The sequence below is a fragment of the Megascapheus bottae genome, chromosome 12 (genome assembly GCF_031878675.1).
Source record: "Megascapheus bottae isolate mThoBot1 chromosome 12, mThoBot2.hap1, whole genome shotgun sequence".
NCBI lineage: Eukaryota > Metazoa > Chordata > Mammalia > Rodentia > Geomyidae > Megascapheus > Megascapheus bottae.
The window spans coordinates 14,907,755-14,928,670 of NC_143520.1; positions in this window are offsets into that span (position 1 = coordinate 14,907,755).

Here is a 20,916-nt window from a genome sequence, read left to right on the forward strand (position 1 = left end):
TATTTGTTAAATAATGGACTGATTATATGGCAAGCTGTAATAGGTGGGCATATCATTCTAGATCATGATTATATCAATGGTTCACAAAAATAGTGTGTCATGATCATGATTAATCCACAGTGTGTTATTGCACAATTTATGATTTCACTAGGATGGCATCTGAATTGCTTGAGAAACAGTAGTTGTCATTTATTGTTAATATTTGCAGGACATACATGAATACCTTTAATCAGCAAATTATTATTATAGGGAAGAATATGTTTTGCAAGCATGAATTGCTGTGACATTATGATAATGCAATAGCTTTATTAGATAGAGATTGTATTTATGTCTATGGGGTACCTGGAATGGTGGTCAACTTGGGATGGCTAATATCTAAGTTGTTCTAAATTCCAGAAAGCCTTCCTCTAAAGAGAGCCACCATTATACAGCATGAATTTTAATAGCATTGGAGTCTTCAAATTATTTCTCCTTGATAATATCTTAGGAGTTATTGCTCTAAATATAAATTCTTCCACTTGCCTTACTGGAAGCTAGTTAGACATATACAAGCATATGAAGACTCTTTTTCTAAAGAAGGAATGTTTGATCCTACAATAGATAATCTAGACATTGTTTATGATATTTGAAAATGAAGTTATGATATTTTACTTATATACAAAAATGATTAAACTGAGAAATTATGATACAAAGGTCCCAATTTTATTAAATTTATCATTCTGATCTTTCTTGTAATTGATGGATTTCTTTTCTTCAGAAAACTCTGTAGTTAGCAGTAGTGTGGGGGATTATAGATTGCACTGGGACTCTGAAAAATATTCTCTTATTTTATGGAATGATTGTGCAATGGCACAATACACACTTGTGAATTTCAAATGGGAGAAACCCCAATAATTAGTCACTCTTCAAAAATGACAGTATTTTTGTGTTCTGTCAGTTCATCTAATGAGAACTAGAAAAATGTGGACAGGTAAATACTGCATGGAGTTGTGTGTGGTCTTGAAATATAGAAAAAGCTAAAAGGGAAGAAGGTATATGTCTCTTGAATTGTTTAGTGCCTACATACATGTAACTAGCACAACTTGATACATTTTGAGACAAACATCAAGATACTGAACAAATCTATCAGTACCAAAGAGAATACTTTTCTCCTTCATAATTGAGTTGTGACTCTGTTTCTCTGTCTTTATTTCTCTTTTGTTTGGTGTCTCTTATTTAGCATAATTATTTTTTCAGATAGTTTTTTATTTGGGAGGAATGTATACTACAGAGTTTTTTTTAAATATATATTCATTGTATAAAATAATGGATTTCATTTTAATATTTTCATACCTCTATATAAGTTACTTTGATCATTTTCACTCCCCTATAAATTATTTCTGAGATTTGACTAATAACTAATCTCTTTTCAGTGCTAAGTCATAGTATATTTTATGCACATGTATCAAGTTATCTGCCTACTTACCTTTGCTCAAAGCTGTGGAAAATTGAGGGTTAAATGACCTGGGTATTTCATATTGACAAGGCAAGATTCAACTTCAGGCACATGACATTATGTAATCAAAGTTCTACATCTGATCTTTGGCTACCCTTAAACTTATCTTTCCTAAAAATCTGAAGTCATAAAAAACAAATATTTGATATTACATGATCTCCACAGAAGTATCTAATCATAGTATAGGTAAAACTTGAATTTTTTATGAAAACCTTCTTACCAGTATCTACCTACTTTATACTATATTGACTTTCAGAGCTACTTATTTTTCAAGATTTTGAGTCTATTTATATAACAATCCCATCTCTGGATTGTAACGATGATAGCAACTGGAAAATAAAAAATATTTTCATCCTCTGCTCTCTTGCCATCAATTACCCTCAATTTTTAGTAGGCACATTAATTCTTAAAGCAAAAATTATAAAAAGTAAGATGGAAAATAATTTAGAAGCTGTTTCACAATTTACTGAAGCCTACTTTCTGGCTTAAGAAGGTATAATTTGTCCTCCATGCATAATATGATGTTCAAGTTCAAGGTCTAATGATTCAGGTTCATTTCTGTCCTAGATTTTTTTATTGAAGATGTGAAAATGGAAATTTTATCTGCAGAGTAGTTAAAATATTTATAAAGTCAAGTATAATTCAACATCCAGATTATTAATTCCAGAAATCCTTTCAATGGCCCATCTTTTGCCCTTTTGATGAATGCATCAGCAAAGATTACTTCTTATTACACATTATTTTTCTTGGTAATTGTATTTAACCCTTAGATTTAGATCTATCCAAACACTGACAACTTTCTCCAGCCAAGATGTGTCAGTACTAAGTAACTACAAGGCATATCTTCATTCTATAGAGCTGAAAAAAATTTAAATGAATATATCATCTTCCTTGGAAAAGTCTCTGCCCCCCCCCTTTCCCATTATTTCTGTTTTAGGGAGTTGGAGCATCAGCTACACAGTTTATCAAGTTAAAAGTCATGTTTGCACCCTTGTTTTCATTGGCTCAAAATCAGAAATTTCATGATTGAATTGAATTGAATTGGAGCCCCTTTGAACAATGAATCTGAACAAAAAGTAGCTTCAGAAAAATGAAACGTATCCTGTCTAGGGTGAAAACACTGGTGGTGGGGAGATGTTGAGGGTGAGGGTGGATGAATATAGAAAAATCCTACATAGGTGAAAATGGAGTCACAAAGCATAAGACCAGTTAGCAAAGATGGAGAGGGAGGGGGAGGAAGGAACTTGATGAAGTAAGGGAGAGTGATCAAGTTACATTGTATTCATATATGGATATGGTGAAATGAATATCTACTATACAACTAATTTATATTAATATAAAAGGAATCAAAACATGCTGAAATTATAGAGTGCCTATAGCAGATATAGGGAAGAAAGGTATAAAATTAAGAAATTAAAATCAAGAAGGGCGGCAATAAAATCAATTGTTGTGGAACTGCTGCCTCTAAAGAAGGCAGTTATCTAAAATTATTTACTCACATCAGTTGTGATATCATGTATGGATAAAACTTTCCTTCTTAAGATCAAGAGATAAACACTGATTTGCACCCTTATTTCTTCACTGATTTTTAGACCTTGTTCATCTAATAGTAACTTGTACAAAATACAGCCAGATAAATGAACAGAAATTTCTATGCTGGAAAATAATGAAACAGCAACATTTTTATCCCCCAGCTTTTTTAAAGTAGCTTTTTTATCATAACAATAAAACAAAGACAAGATCTGTTCTAGTAGAACAATGCTTTACCAGTCTTATTCTTCCGAATCTATTCAATGTGACCTCAGAATGTCACCTAGGTTCCACTGTTGGTAGAGAAAACTTTAATAAAATTAAATCCCCTCAGGATATCCTGAAATTTTTCATGTGGTCTTAGAAAAATTCCTCTTGTGACCTCTATATTGACAGATACCAAACATTGTCATAGAATTGCTGAAGTCTGTTTAAGAATATTGCTCTGTAAGGTTCCACAAGTCAGTGTCATAGGGAGATCTTAATGATATCAAGTGTATTGTATTTCCTACAAGAACATAGTTTTGGCACTTGGCAAATGTTAGATAATAAAGGTTCTTAAACAACTTAAATCTATTGACTTTGTGACAAAGTGATTTCTGTATAATCTCTACAGTATGTTTATGTGCCATTTTGACAATAGTTCAAAGGGAAAATGTTGGAATAATAAGAAACAAGAGTAGCATTAAAATAAATCAATCACTATATTCCAATGAGAGAGCTAGTGTAGAAGAAATGCAATTTTATTACAATTTTTTAAAACCTGTATCAACTGTAAAGATCTGTTGTGGGAGAGAAGTGATATTTTATGTGGTTTTGAGAGTTGCTTTAGAAGTAAAATCAATTTATGAATTTTTTTAGGAAGGAAAATTTAGAAAGCATGTTTTAAAAGTAATACAGAAAAAAGAAAATTATGGTCTAGTTTTTCTCAAAAGCTCTCCTGTCACCCGGGTTAGAATTACTTAATTGAACATAAACTGGAGTTAGGGTACTGATCTCAGACCAGTCACTGTAATTTGTGAAAATTTTGTGAGGGCAACTTATTTCTCTGTACCTAAGTATTCACCAAGTCAATCATGTAAGTTTTATTACATAATAATTGATGTTTTTATTTGCCTGTGTCTCAGTGAAATACTAGAGCTATAGAATTGAATATGTAACTTGAAATAATATAGTTAAATTGTACCTAATCTTTATGTTTTTCTGTAAAATAATCCAAGTTCTAGACATATTATATATGTATCTATATAAAATAGAAACAAGGGTGGGGGAAAGAAAATTCAGATAAAAACATGAGAAGGGGTATCAATGTATGTGAAGCAATGCTCCTATCTGGTGAATGTAACTATAAACTCTCTATTAATTACAATAAAAATAAAAATAAATAAAATAGAACCAATACTATAGCAACACGCTATTCAAACTCATCCCTCAAAATAATCTATGCCAGAATATAACTGAAGAATAACAAAGTCTTATTGAAGAATAATGAAGTCCTTAGAAAAAATGAAGTAAACCAAACTCAAAGGAATATAGGCTCAGTGGTTTCCCTCCTTTGTCATAATCAGTAGAAAACTTGGGCTCTCCTAGCAGAGATTTACAATAGAGCAAAACCTAGGCCACATAGGATGATGCTAAATAAAAAGGCCTCTAGGATATAGAAATAAAGGCCATATAATAAGTGATTGTTGTCCTTAATGTACAATGTTATCTCTCATCTCTGTCCCTTGGTTATCTCATATTGTTACAGTATTTTACCTTGTTATCTGATATATTGTATATATGTTTATTTGGTTATTTGAAATAGGATAGGGAAGGGGGGAAAACAAGATGAGGGGTAAGAGTGGGGGAGGGAAATGAGGACCAACACATGAGAAAGGATATCAATGTTTGTGAAGTAATGCATCTTCTATCTGGTGAATATAATGTAACCCTTCTATTATTTACAATAAAAATATATGAAAAAAGAATAATGAAATCTTATACTCAGTTTCAGAATCCTGATAGGATGAATGTTAATAATAGAATCAAATTTCTTATATTTAAAACAAGCAAATTTAACAGTCCAAATATAATCTATTTGAAGGTTAAGAAAAGCTAATATAATAAATATAAGTTATATTTATAAAAGAAGGCTGATGTGTGTTCTAAAATGTTTCTGAAAATAAACTCTATCATGTTTTTCAGTGAGAGGAATCAGGAAAAGAAAAAATGAGTAACTTTTCAACACTTTTATTTTTTTTCCAGTCCTGGGAACTCAGTTCAGGGCCTGACAACTGGGCCTTGGGCTTTCTCAAGGCAAATGCTCTACCACTTGAGCCACAGCACTACTTCCAGCTTTTCTGTATATGCAGTACCAGGGAATCGAAGCTGGGTCTTCAAGCACACAAGGCAAGCACTCTTCCACTAGGCCAAACTTCCATCCCCATGACTTTTCAATTCTTCCACATTATCTTAGTTCTTTAAAAGTTTTTAGCTAGGAAGACATTATGTCTACAATCCTATGCAAATCAATGAGAAACCACATTTGAGAGATCATCTGTGATGTTTGTGTGTGGAGGACTGGTGGTTGGCCTCCATCTAACCAGAGGTTGAAAATGCAAAAGAAAAAAATAAAAGGTCTAGCTTCCTTGGCTGTGTATGTTCAGTAAGTTTCTTGAAAAACTCTTATTTATAAAATGTTTAGTAAATCTTTTTACAATTGATTTTTACAGCTTTATAAGATAAGGAGGAGAACATTTAAGGAAACTAAGAAGGTTTTGTGTGTGTGTGTTTTGTTGTTGTTGTTGTTGTTGCTGCTGCTGCTGCTGTTGTTGCTAAGGAAACTAGCTTTCAATGGCAAAGCCATGGTGACAATTATCCCCTATCTGATGTATTTTATCTTTATAGATGGATTTGCTAGTAGACCCTAAGAAAATTCTTCCTCCCAGTCTAGCAAAGTGTAGAACTTCAGGAAGTCACATCTCATGAATAAACAGCACTGGTAGGCTGTCTCCACCATTTTTTCCATTCAGAATTTCCTTTTTATCCATGAGGGTCAGTGTGGATGACCCAACCTAAAATCTTGGAATCTAGTACAACACAGAACTAGTCTACACATTCTACTTTTGATAATCTAGAAGAACAACACATAATACAACAATGAAATTGAGAATACGAGGCACTGCAGGATGAACAGAAGTTGGAGGAGACTTACCTTGTGTCATTCAATTTCTAGATATACTGGATCCAAGACAATGAGAAGAAAAGGCAGGCTGTCGAACAGGCTGAATTTACAAGCATGTGCATGCTTCGATAGCAAATAGTACAGTGAAATGAGGGATTACACACCTGTGAAAATCCCCAAGGATCATTAACATCATTTATCAAAATAAAATGCGATCTTTTCAGTGGGCTAAGAAAAACGTTGTGTCACTCAGATGCTTTGTCCCATGTCTCTGTTGAAAAAAATGTTAGGCTTTTTGGGAACAATGTTTCTTTCTTTTCTAATAAAAAATCTGCATGAATCCACATTCCTGGGAAGATGAAAAGTCTCACTATGAAGAGTGACAAATATGCCCTGATTTCTATGACAAATGACACAATGTAACAGTATGCCAAGCAGAGAGAAGCAAAAATCAAGTCAACTAGGGGAAATAGCTAACAGTATCTGTTTCCTTGTTTTACTCCATTTTGTTGAATAGTGTGATGTAAATTTGGCAATTACCCCAGGGCTCTAGGCAGACTTTTCCTCCAGTTGTATGATCCAATTACCTGAATTTTTTTTTAATTCAGTGGGTTTAGATGAAGGTAAGACCTTTGGAGTCATTAGGTTAAACAACAAAACAAAATATCAAAAGGGGTGGTATTGATCAATATGCATTTTACTTATAAACTAACTTCTAGAATTGAAACCCCTTTATATAACTATAAAAATAAATATGTAAAAAACACACAAGACAACTTTATACAGGTTAATAACATCTTACTCTCAATTAAGTAATTTCAGGAAATGAATGTGTTAATGAATCATGAAAGAGAATTTGTAAGACTTTAACCATAGTAGACTGACTTGCTCTCATAAGAGCATACTGTCAGTGTGTTCAGATAGATTTTCCTCTCTAGTTCAATATGTTTCAGATGACAGGACTTGCCTTGTATTCCTCAAGGCATGGATCCACCAATGGGGATCTCATTACAGCATCACAAAATGTTTTCTGATATCCAATTCCTCTTCTTTTTTTTTTTTAAGCTCCCTGCACTACCTTAGAGGCACTTGGTCTCTCCCTGGGGTTCATGTTTCACTGGAACTTAGGTAATTCTAAGTCACTGAATGCTGTTCTCTGCTTCATGTTCTTCCTTGACCTTTACTCTCTCCTGGCTCAGCTTAATCTGCAACTGAGAATGACAGAGAGACCTTTGTATTTCTGGATTTCTTTCTCATTTCACTGTTCTTATTTGTTCCTTTCCTAAGTCTTTCACTGCTTTTGACTACCTCAATTTTGGATGATGATCTGCTTTTCCCCCTGGTACCTCTCAAGGAAAAAAAAATATGCTTTTCATAAGATTCTTTTTTTCCATATACATCTTCTTTCCCATCCAGGAGTGTGATAAGCTACATTTCTCTTGTGGTTACAACCATTCCGAAATGCAGTTTTAAATATGCTGTGGATCTTTGTACCTTAAAAATAGCTCTGTATTTCATATTCTCCTCCTCCTTCTTTCTTCTTCTTCTTCTCCTTTTCCTTCTCCTCCTTCTCCTTATGTTTTTATCCTGGGACTTCTTGGGACTAGGGTGGTGTCCTTGAGCTCCTTTGCTTAAGGTTCTATCACTTGAACCAGTACCATTTCTGGGGTTTTCTGTGATTAACTGGAGATGGGTTACATGGACTTTTCTGCCAGGGCTTGCTTCGAACTGTGTTTGTCAGTTCCTGAGTAACTACAATTACAGGTGTGACCTCTGGCATCTGGTTATAATTCTATATACTATTTGGATCTTCTCCTCCCCTGGCCTTTTTTTTACATCATGCAATTCATTTTCCCTTTAAGTTACAATGGCTTTCCCCCATAGTAAACACATTTATAAATAATGCTAGGCTTGTAGTCTAAAAGCAGAATGTGATTCCATGGGTTAAATCAAGTATATTTTAATATTACACAATGTTGTAGTAAATTCATAAAATAGAGATGTGGACAGCACTCTGCTCTCTCTTTGAATTGGCAGATTTTGGAATCTCAAACTGGTGCATGATTTATAAATAAGTGTACATGCCTTGTATTCAGTTATCAAAGCTGCGGCTGTCCTGCCTTCCAGAAAGTCCATCTCATTCTGGGTCACATGAGTCTGAGACTTCCTTTATGATTTCATCACACTGACATGATACACAGTTGGTCAGTGTGCATTCGTACTGCTTCCATCTTTGCCACCATCAGGTCTAGTTTGTACAACTGCAAGAGCATATATACTCACGATCCTTAATGTCCCTTCCATCTATGACTTGGTCAGCAGCCAGGGTATATAAAAAAAAATCACATCACAGCATTTTAACCCTTATAACTGCATGTGGCATTTCCAGCATGATCTGGGACCACTTTCTTCACCTGTGCTACTCCCTCTTATTCAGAATACTGATGCCTAACTGGACTTCCATGCAAGCCTTTATCTGATCCTAGCGGTTTTACCTCTTTATTTTCTTTCCCTGGAAGTCTATGTCCACTCATTACTTGGATAATTTTGTCTCCAGATCTCCATATCAATACCATTCTCTCAAATAAATCCCCTCTGAAATCTTAGTATAAATTCCTAGCCATTGGGCCGGGAATTTGGCCTAGTGGTAAAGTGCTTGCCTAGCATGCATGAAGACCCAGGTTCGATTCCGCGGTACCACATACATAGAAAAAAAAGAGCCAGAAGTGGTGCTGAGGCTCAAGTGGTAGAGCTCTAGCCTTGAGAAAGTCCAAGGACAGTGCTCAGTCCCTGAGCTCAAGCCCAGGACTGGCAAAAAAAAAAAAAAGATTAAAAAAAAATTCCTAGCCATTATTGTAATTTCTCAAAGCTCATAGTTGCTTTTTCCCCTCTATTCCATACATAAATCCTATGTAGGAAGCTTTCCTTCTCTTTATTTTCAGGGTCTAGGAAGAGAAAGCAGCCATTCAATATTTATTATTATCAAACTTAATAAATGGATGAGTAACAATCAATAGCTAAAACAAACAAACATGCTACAGTAGCTCATAAATTATACTGAATAAAAGAAAATTTGCATTTATGTGAGTGCTGTTTTCCATGTTTGGTATTTGATGATTCCCATTGTCATACAGAAGAACTGGTAGCTCTATCCTCAGAAACCTTGCATGAATAATCCATTCCTAGCATTATTGTATATTGAAAAGACTCAGTGATGGTCAAATCAGACGTTTATATAAAACACAGCTAATAATTGGTGAAGACAGAATCTAATAATTACTTTTTAAGCTGTCATGTATATATGATAATATGTAGGTATTTACTGACTTCTTTCAACAAATACAAAATCACACAACCACCGTTATTCACTGTGCATTTTCTAGCATGTTGCCTATTTAATTCTTTGTTTAATCTTAAGGGCTTTGTCCTATCATAATATTTGTTTTAGAGATGGTAAAGAAATCTACTTAAGAAATCTACTCAGGTTCACCTAGCTAATAACTGGAGAACCAACTAGTGAATAGCAGTGCATGGCTGCTAATCAATTACACTTCAGTAAGTGGGAAAAGGGAAAAGATGAGAGATTCAAGTAGCAACAGCTTCAAAATGGGTTTAAAATGTTGGCAAACAAACTTTATGAAGGAAATAACTTTACTCAACTGAATATCAGTTCCCATAAAATGATTCACTGAGAAAAGGGAAAGTCTGTAACTTTTTATGAAATAATGTCTTTGAGATAATTCTTTAAATATTTGAATATAGTCTTTACAAATTGGGTCACTGTACTGACCACACTATTAGAAATGTTTCTGGCCAAGGTGAACAAGACTATGGAGGAGGACATTTGTAAGATGGATGATGTATTTACTGCAAATAAAAAGATGAAATGTGAAGGAAGAAAATGAGTTCACAAAACTGCATTTCCAAATGATTAAAAAAAATCAACGATAACTACTAAAACTTGATTGACATGTTTACTTCAGGGCCAAGTTGCACAGCTGATGAACTAACTAACTGGATCTACTATTTTATAAACTTTGAAGGAAGAAGGCTCACATAAAAGCGTTGGATTTGTATGTTACTTGTAGCCTAAAAAGATGAGATTGTATTATAAATATTTATTGAGTTGCACAAGTTTTTTTTTTTTTACTAATAGTAAAAACATGTCTTCTTTTTATTTTCCCCAAATGAAGCTGGAAACATTGTAGCTGGCCAGGAGTTCTAGCTACTTAACTACTAGAAATTCTAAAGCAAGAGAATCATGAATTTGAAGACAGTATGGGAAATGTAGACACAGTTTTAAAAATAGTTATAAAGAATACCCTAATGTTTGCATAAACTCTGTATTTTGCATATATTTTGTGGAGTTGACTTTTTATTATATAACTTTCCTTGTTATTATTTTAGCCTTTGTCTCCTTAGTGAAATTGCATGAGCAGTTTCATTGTGTGAAAGATGAGCTTTATATTTATCTCTATCAGAAAAATGAGGACAAGAATCTTAATGTTAATGTCAAGCCAAACTGGATATGTAGTCCTATCTATAGAAGACTGCTATGCTACAATGCTTCATTAATCCATTTTTATTCAGGATAGACTATTCATTTCTATTTTAGGTATTTATAAAAATTGAAGGCAGAATATGTCACACAAATTTAATTATATTTCAGATAAGATTATAGAGACATTATGTTGAAACACTACTGATTAGGGAATTTACACATAACTTATGAGCATAACAAGTGCCAAAACAATAATAGGTCACATTACCAAAATTTATGAAATTTAATCAAACTATTTTCTTTCTTATATTCAATATTTTGTGGTGACTATTTGAAACCTGCTGTGTACTTAGAAAGTATAATTCTTCCAAACACATCAAAAATATTTGTTTTGTGTTCTTCCTTTCTTTAGTAAAATCTTTATTAAAATCGCACATGAAGTTTACAATTTTATCATGTATGTGTTATACTAACAATGTTAATTTTAGTGTTAGATTATTATATCCTGTAAAGAAATAAATTAACAAAAGAATTTACACAGAAATTAGAAGTTTGCATATAATGTTTCCAAATGGTATTACTAGATTCAGGTAAGATGCTAATTATTTAAATTAGGAATATTTTTCAATCAATTTAGCATGCAAATTATGACAGTCTTAGAAAGTTTTTTTAATGAACTATTTTTGCCTCTCAGAAAATTGAAAACAAGATTAATAAGGAGTTAAGTAATATATAAAAACATGGAAGTCATATATAAAACCAGACTGAAGCCTTGATATAATCAAATACCAACTTCCTTTTCACAAATTTACATATGAATGCACTAGAAATGAGGAGTTAATAGAAAATATAAAATAAATACATAAACAATCCTGCCAACACTTATAAATAAGGACATAAATATTTCTCTTCCATGCATCTTCTGCATGACTAAAATGATTTATTTTTCTGCAAGTTCACATTTATCCATTTTAATAGTACCCTATTCCACAAACCTATTTATTAAAGTAGATTTAGATTTACCAAAACGTAGACTATAGTTTTTGTATAACTAAACACCTGGTTTCCCTTACTTTGAACATCATATAGCCATGTGTTAGATTTCATATAATAAATGAGACAATTTTGATACCTTGGTATTACTTGGTTATTGTTCCCTCAGTTTCCTTATATTTAATGTTCTTTGTTTATATTGCAGTATCTAACCCTGGATATCATAGTACACCTATTTACCATGTTTCCTTGGTGTCTTCTAAGCTATGACAGCTTCTCATACTTTCCTTATTTAGAAATTATAACAGGTTTGAGTTACACTGGTTGTGTATTTTTCAAAATGCCTTTCCACTGGAATATGTTTGATGCTTTTCTTATTATCAGACTGGAGTTACAGGATTGGGGTAAGATCACAAAATTTAAATGATAACTTTACTACATCTTATCAAAAGTATGTGCTTATTATGTTCTGGATGCTGTTATTTCTGCCTTTTTTCTTTCTATTTTAATTTTCTGTGCCTTTTGTGTTGTATATAAGCTTATCAAATCAGTGGACGGATAAGGCAATCATAGAAACAGTAGGACAAAGGATGAACTAATGTAACAATGATACTCACTAGACACTATGTGGAAATGAACTTTACAACTTGGGGGGTGGGCAGAGGTAAGCAGGAGAAAAAGAGGTATTGGGTAATAGTATTTTGAAATAGGGAAGGGAAGGGGGAAAACAAGATGATTGGGAGGATTGGGGGAAGGGAAAAAGGAACAAACCAGAGAAGGGGTATCAAGGTTTGAAAAGGAATGAACCCTATACCTAACAAATGTAACTGTAACCCCTCTATACATTATCCTAACAAAATACAATTACAAAAAAAGAAGTGCATTCATTACTTTACATATGTATCTGTAAACCCCTCTCCCACACATCACTTTTACAGCAGATTTTTTGAATTAAAATAAATTTATAAAAGAGTACATGCTATCAGTGTGATTTATGATTGATGGGATTGACCATCATCTGGCTGAGGAACTGTTAGGATTCTACTGTGAAAAGTTATTGTTTTCTTCTTCCATGTGCTACACTCGATAGAAGAAAGTTATAGTCTACACTTAAAATGCAGTAATGTTCTTACTCTTTTTGAGCAGATAATAAATTATTTGAAATTTATTTGTGTCAGTATAGGTGTATATTTATTTATTTTATATTTTGGATTGCAATTCAACATTGGCTAAACTGATCTGTCTCTGATTACGGGGGAAATTTTGAGTTGATGGAATTGTCCCTTGTCATAAACCTATCAAAAAGATTTTCTTTAAAAACAAATCAAAGAATAAAATAAAATAACACATATTTGTTTACTTTAGACACTGCCCTCTGTATAACCACTTAAGGATACTGAAGGAAACAATATGTATGTTAGTGAAAGAATAGCAGACTCACCATTCCAATCGCCAAATCAGCTGCTTCTCCAAGGAGTCTTGTTAATTTTCTTGGCACATTGAGGGCATACTTAAATTCAGGATTTCAGTGGTATGTGGTTATGCCAATGAAATTTATGATGCAGATGAAAAACATTATCAAAACTTACTATTAATGATTTTTGGATATGCTGCTCTGGTTGAGTTTTCTGCTTTGTATTTTCCGAGTTGGAAAATGTTACTTGTTCCTTTATTTTAGGTAAACTTTAACAATGTATATGAATGTATCAAAATCAATATGTTGAATCATCAGTGATTTACTCCTTTTGGTTTGAGTAAACAATTCTTTGTTGGTTTGAGTTATTCACAGGAATCCTTCATTTCCAGATCTTCAGAAGTTGAAAAACAGAATTAGGTAAAGGTCAAATAATCTGCGTTTAGGCCCTTGAAATTGCTCCTGAATTAGAGTTAATCACCAATTCCTCTTTCATTTTGTTTATTTTACTTCTGTTTTTATTGTCTTTAGGTAGTTGTGAACGAGTTAATCTTCAGCATGTCAGTTTAGAAGTTTAATGAAACATAGTGGATAGTTTTTACTTTAATTTTGTAATGTCCTAGAATACTTTTAACTGGAGGATATATCTAATTTTGTAACATTGATCCTCTACAGAGAAGTTAACCTTAAAAACAAATCTGAGTTATAGGGAGCAATGATGTTACAAAAATTGCAACTGTATAACTTTCTCCTCCCAGCTGTAAACTAGAGTCTTTATTTCTCTGTAGTGCAAGGTTATGGATTTACTTTAAAAATTTCTTACTTGGAGAGTGAAAATAATTTTAAAAAATCTTTAAGAAAGCCTAGTATTTACTTTTACAAATATATTATTTTTACTATAAAAAGGCATAAATATTTATTCTTCATGATTCCATGAAGTTATTTATACTCCTAATTTATTCAATTTAGTATACTCTCTTGGCCTTTCATGCCTCTTTTATATGGTAAATTTGTGTTAAAAGTTAGATTAGAAGGGGATATTTAGGATGCATGTTCTCCCTGATATATGGATGTCAGATTTAAAACACAATGGGATATGATCAATTGTACAGGATTCTAGACACTCCGTGAGACAAAAAGAGGATAGTCAGAAGAAAATCATCAAGTTGTAATATTCAAGTGCCGCTTCAAATATATATAAAATAATATACATACTAAAATGAACTCCAAAGATGAGGAAACAAAAGAACTTTTCTTAATCTATCTTTTCATGTTCTGATGACTCATTCTTTATCCCTTAAATGGCATATTCACATGCACATCTGAGGGAAGGTGAAGGGGTGGGGACAGAATGAGTGGAATGCAGGTGGGAAAATGAGGCAGCAGAACCACCAGCTGCACTGGACACTGACCAAAGTGAGATACCCAACTCGAGGGCAAATGTGGGAGGGTAGGAATTGGAGAGAAGGAGAGAACAGATGATACTATGAATGATACTATACTATGATACTATACTATCTGACATATGTAAAGGTAATCTTGCTATACATCATATCTGAAACAACAATAAAGTAATTAAAAAATTAAAATGGAAGATGCTAACTAAAGGGGTGAAGTTTTAATATTGATACATTCATTTTACTCTTTTAAGAACTAAAAAGACACTAAATTGGGGCCGGGAGTTTGGCCTAGTGGTTAAAGTGCTTGCCTAGCATGCACGAAGACCTGGGTTCGATTCCTTGGTACCACATACATACAAAAAAGCCGGAAGTGGTGCTGAGGCTCAAGTGGTAGAGCTTTAGCCTTGAGAAAGTCCAAGGACAGTGCTCAGGCCCTGAGCTCAAGCCCAGGACTGGAAAAAAAAGACACTAAATTAACCTAAAATTTTATATCTAAGTAATTCACATTTGACATTTTAATTTCAGATGGTATTTTCAAAATGCCAATTTAAATGTTGTAAGTTATTTTAATATACCAAGAAACTAGTTTTATTTCCAGAGACTTAAATTTCTAAAACCATATAATATATATGTTGATTACCATTTTTATTATGGAGTCAAAATATATGACATGAACAATTAAAAGTGAAGGATTTATTTTGGCTCATTTCCAGAGCCTTAATTTCCTAGTCCTTGGCTATCAATTGATTCTGGAGCCATAATAAGACAGAATATCATCATGGCTAGTGGGATGAAAAGGAACATCTATATTTAATGGGAGACAGAAAGCAATGAGAATAGTACAGGAAGAAGCGAGGATAAGATATACCCCAGGACTTAACCTTCAGTGAGCAATTTCCTCCAACTAGACTCAGCTACTTTCTTAAAACTCACAAAATAACACATTAATAGGGGACTACAATCTCAATATGTGTCTTTCAGGAAAACTTTCATATCCAATGATTATTATGCTATGCTATGTTAAAATATTGTTTTATGATGTATCTAGATATATCACTTACCTAGTTGCATATGTATATGAATATATGTCTATTTCTACTTGTATGTATCTCTAACTAATGTCTGTTTCAATATAATACATGAATGGAAAATTGAACTATTGTTTTTTTCTTAACCAGGTTTTAAAATATAAATGACATGCTTTTTATGGTTTTTCAACTTGTGTTGACATAGCATACTTAGTAATGCAAACTATTTTCCCTTTTTTCTAAATACCTTGCAGATATATTTTATCCCAGTTTTGATGTAGTCAAGTTTTTGTTATTTTTGTAACCAGTAACTAAGTATAATTTCATACTAGAATCCCTAATTGAAAATCCATTGGTCAATCCACTACAATACTCTAATTTGATTTTTATATTCTGTTCTTTCCCTGTTTATAATGAAAGAATAGGAAAAATTATTCTGTAGTGAATATTTCTTCCATGCCTCTTCTAAACATACCATCTACCAGCTACAATTATCATATCAATTGGGTACTAGTAGCGATGTCCCCAAAACAACAGAAAATGTAAGCCTTTCCTCTGAAAGGCTTAAATTTTTCCCTCAGTGTATGCAGTCACATTAGAAACAGTTATCATCTCTGCTAGGAAAAATGATTTTATCCTTTGCCTAACTTTATTCCATTCTTGTGTTCTGGGAATAGGGTTACTTAATATTTTAGAAGCAATCAATAGCAGATGATACCTCTTAGCAACTCTACACAAAAGAGCCAACTTTATCTTCATTTTATTCATAGTCAATGTTCTATTTAATTCTACATTATTTATGAGGAACCATTTGGGATGTAGAGGAAGCCATGGTTTGGAAAAATGGGGTCTACATAAAGTAAATTCTAAATTATTATTCATGTATCTCTCTCAGAGGCTTTGGATTTACTTTGAAGAACTACCGAGAAGAAAACAAGAACAAAGTGCTCTTCTATATTAACATTTCTAAGCAATGTCAGAGTTTCAACTTCGTTAGTCTGTATGAGTCATTAACACATTCTACTATCCAAAAATATTGTGTGCTTAATCAAAGTGGAACAGACTATTGAGGGCACTCTGGTTGGAATCACTAAAACATAACAGGGGCTGGGAATGTCAGAGATATTCAAGACACTTTAGTTGACTGAATTAATGAATTATGAAATGAAAAAAAGAGGATTGAGTCAAGTTATCCAATTCTGTAGTTAGAAACTGCTCTGTAATTTTATCAGTCTCGATGGATGGGAAAAGAATCATTATTCCTATGAAACTTAAAGTTTCATTTCTATTATTAGTGCTTTATTTGTTGACAGTCATGACTTTAAACTATACTGGAAAAGTACTTTTTGTTTGTGAAGCTTGTCACATACTTTCCTTCTGAAGCAATTTTTTTGTTAAATAATTATTATTAATCTTAATAAAAATAATCTTGTATAGAATTATAATTCTCTCTATGCTCCATCCATAGAACTAAACCTAAAATTTCATTTACATATTTGGTAAACAATGTTATATTAATTATATGTATCAGAAATCAGAACTGCCAAATCACCTATGACCAAGTTATCCTGTATTTTTTTCTATTTTGGCTGGAACATAATCATGCTATAAAATTTCTCTTCTGTCATTTCATAAGGAAAACATAGTATAAAATTTTTTACATTTGTCAAGATTAAGAAAATATGTCCCCTAAGTCTCTTGTGCTAAAGGTCCAGTCACTTGCCTGTGTTAGAAATTTCAAAAGTTGGTGGGTAATGGACATGTGTTAGATTATTGAGTATGCGCTTTCAAAAGGATATTTGGGACACAGCAGAGGAAGTCTTAACAGGCAAATTTATTGCACTAGGAGCCCACATTAAACAGACAGAAGAAAGGGCCTGGAGTTTGGCCTAGTGGCAGAGTGCTTGCCTAGCATCCAGGAAGACCTGGGTTCAATTCCTTGGTACCACATACATAGAAAAAAAGCTGGAAGTGGTGCTGAGGCTCAAGTGGTAGAGCTCTAGCCTTGAGAAAGTCCAAAGACAGTGCTCAGACCCTGAGCTCAAGCCCAGGACTGGTAAAAAATAAAATAAATAAATAAAACAACAAAGACAGAAGAAGTTCATGGAAAAAACTTAAAGAAGCAATTGAAGCACCTAGAGGAGCAAGAAAAAGTTAACTCTAAAACAACTAGAAGGACAGAAAAAACAAAAATAAACTCGGAAATATCAGAGATTAAGATCTACTATACATAAAATAAATAAAAAGTTGGTTCTTTCTACATAAAATTAATAAATAAAAAAGTTGGTTCTTTGAAAGAGTTAACAAAATTGACAGATTCCTGGTAAGATAAATCATAAAAATGAGGGGAGAGGCTCAAAAAAATAAGTTTAGAGAATGTCACTGACATTCAAGAAATTCAGTCCATTATGAATAAGTACTTCCAGGACATACATTCAAAGAAACAGGAAAATTTCAGACTTTTCTAATTTTTCCTTTAAGCATATACAGAAATTTCAACTTCAAGGACCTAACTTATGTAATGTCTTAAAAAATTTCTTTTTTAATCCTGTGATATATTTTTTCAGCTAAATGAAAACATTATACATTAAAAAAGTCAGTAGCTTTTCTGTATGACAACAATACACAAACAGAAGGAGAAATCATGAAAATGATCCCATTTGCAATAGCCCCCCAAAGAATAAATATTTAGGAATTAACAGCCAAAGATGTAAAGAAATTATTTAATGAAAACTATAAAAGCCTAAAGAAAGAAATTAGGTAATGGAAAGACATCCCATGCTCATGGGTGGGGAGAACCACATAGTGAAAATGGCTTTACTGCCAAAATTGATATATAATTTCAATGCAATCCCCATCAAAATCCCAATGACATTATTTACTGAAATAGAAGATGTAATTCAAAGGTTCATATGGAACAACAAAAGACTTAGAATAGCTAAAACAATTCTAGTCAAAAAGAGCAATGCAGGTGGTATTACAATGCCAGACTTCAAACTCTACTATAGAGCCATAATAACAAAAACAGCATGGTATTTGCGCAAAAATAGACCAGAAGATCGATGGAGCAGAAGATCCAGAAATAAAACCATGTGCCTACAATTAACTTACATTCGACAAAGGAGCCAGAGATATATAGTGAATTTTGTCTTGGAGATAGAAACATAACTACATAGACATAGAAATTGATGATAGAATATATACTCGGTAGACATAATATAGATTTATATGTATCTATGACATACAAACCACCACCTTAATTTTAATTATGTTCTAAAATCTGTGTGCCAGTGATTGCACATAAAGATTCCCTTCTTGAATGCTTGCATGTTAAACATAGCATTTGGAATATGATGTAAAAATCAGTGTTAATAAAATCTTAAAGAATATTTGAACTCCAAATCATTGCTGTTGTTCATTTGGTAAGCTTGTGACCGTAGACTAAAACATCAAAAACAACTGTTCAAAATAAGCCTTCATTCCTTATAAGTTGTTTCCTCAGTACCAGATACTCAGAAAAGTCCAGAAGTGATACTGTGGCTCAATTGGTAGAGCATTATCCTTGAACACAGAGAGGTTCAGGGAAAGTACCCAGGCCTGACTTCAAGCCACAGGACTGGCATATTATAATGGTAAATTTCAAAACCACAATACTAACAAAAATATCTTGAAACAGTACCAATTGTGAAAGACAGATGTAAGTAACATACTGTTATCTTGTTTGCTCCCTTGTACTGGAGCAAAATTAGTGACTTACTTCTAACCAAAAGATAATGGATTATTTATGACTGTTAATGATTGCATGCCAGTATTCAGTCTCCATTGCAACCTGTGATAAAGGAAATTGTCATGGATCATAAATCTGTCAGGAAATGAATTCTGTCAATAAGCAGACATACTTTGAAAGAAGTCTTATCTACACTTGAGTCTCCAATACTGGTCAAACACTTGCTTGCCCCTTTGCAGTGGCTATGGGCCCATGGACTCAATCTCATGAGAGTGAATAATAACAAGCATATGTTTCCCACACTGGTAAGTTTGTGGTAACTTTTCATTTAGTAATGTATGAATAATAAACCTGTTTCTGATCATTTATTTTTTACTTTTTTTATCAAGATGTACTTGAGCTCTATGAATTGCATTATATCAAGCTCAACTTGGAAGACAGTATATTGCACAGTGATTGGGTAAAAACAGGATCATGTAGAAGCTGGTGGGACTTGAAAATTTGAAATATGAACTTTAAATTAAGAATTTGAATTTTCCAGGAGAAAATGGTATGATATATATAGTGCTTAAAAACTGGAGTCCATCACAATGACCAAGATGAGACTAGAAATAGATTATCTTTTGTGTGTGTGTGTGTGTGTGTGTGTGTGTGTGTGTGTGTGTGCATTTAGTAGAAATGGAAATTGGCAAAATTACAGTTTTTAAAAGGAAGTCTTGTTTTTTCCCCAGTCTTGGGACTTTGAACTCTGGGCCTGAGCACTGTCCTTGGGCTTTCTCAAGGTTAGAGCCCTACCAGTTGAGCCACAGCAATACTCTGGCTTTTTCTATGTATGTGGTATGGAGGAATCAAACCCGGGTTTTCATTCATGTTAGGCAAGCACTCTACCACTAGGCCAAACTCCTGACCCTAAAAAGAAAGTTTTTTATGGACTCTCTTGTTTTTCTTTATTGTTTTTTCCAGAGCTGAGGACTGAACTCAGGGCCTTGCACTTGCCAGGCAAGGGCTCCTCCGCAGAGATAAATCCTCAACCCCTTCCTTAATTTTTCGTATGATGGTTGATTTGTCTTCACACACCAAAGTCTGTTGATCATAGAGCACACAAAGTTTCCATGATTATTCATGTCTCAGTATACATCTTCTCTATAAGACCACCATAACAAGTGGAACATAGTGACAAAGGTAATGCTGCAGAAACTTGTTCTATTTAGTATTGGCAGTGTTGGACACTGTGTAAAAACGCTGCAAAATTCACAACTCTACAGAATTTCCTTTCACTTGGAGTGTTGCCTTTCAAATATCAGTTTGAATAATAAGTACCCTGGGATCATCTTAAAGTGCAGGCGCTGATTCAATAAGTTTGGAGAAGACCTGAGTTTCTGAATTCCTAACAAGATCCCAAGTGATACTGATACTTATTTTCTTGCAGGTGCTTCAGAAAGTAAGGAACTAAACAGAAATATGACTTGAGTCCTCACAGCTAACTGGGACATAGCTCAATATTGGATCAGCTAGGGAATGGTGACATTCAGAACTTTCAGGTATGGTCATATCAGCAGGAGCAGAATCAATTATGATTAGAGATTTTGTAATATCAAGAGATTCTTTTGAAGATCTTAGTAGGTATAGCAAACCTCTTAGATAACAGACTAATTAAAAATG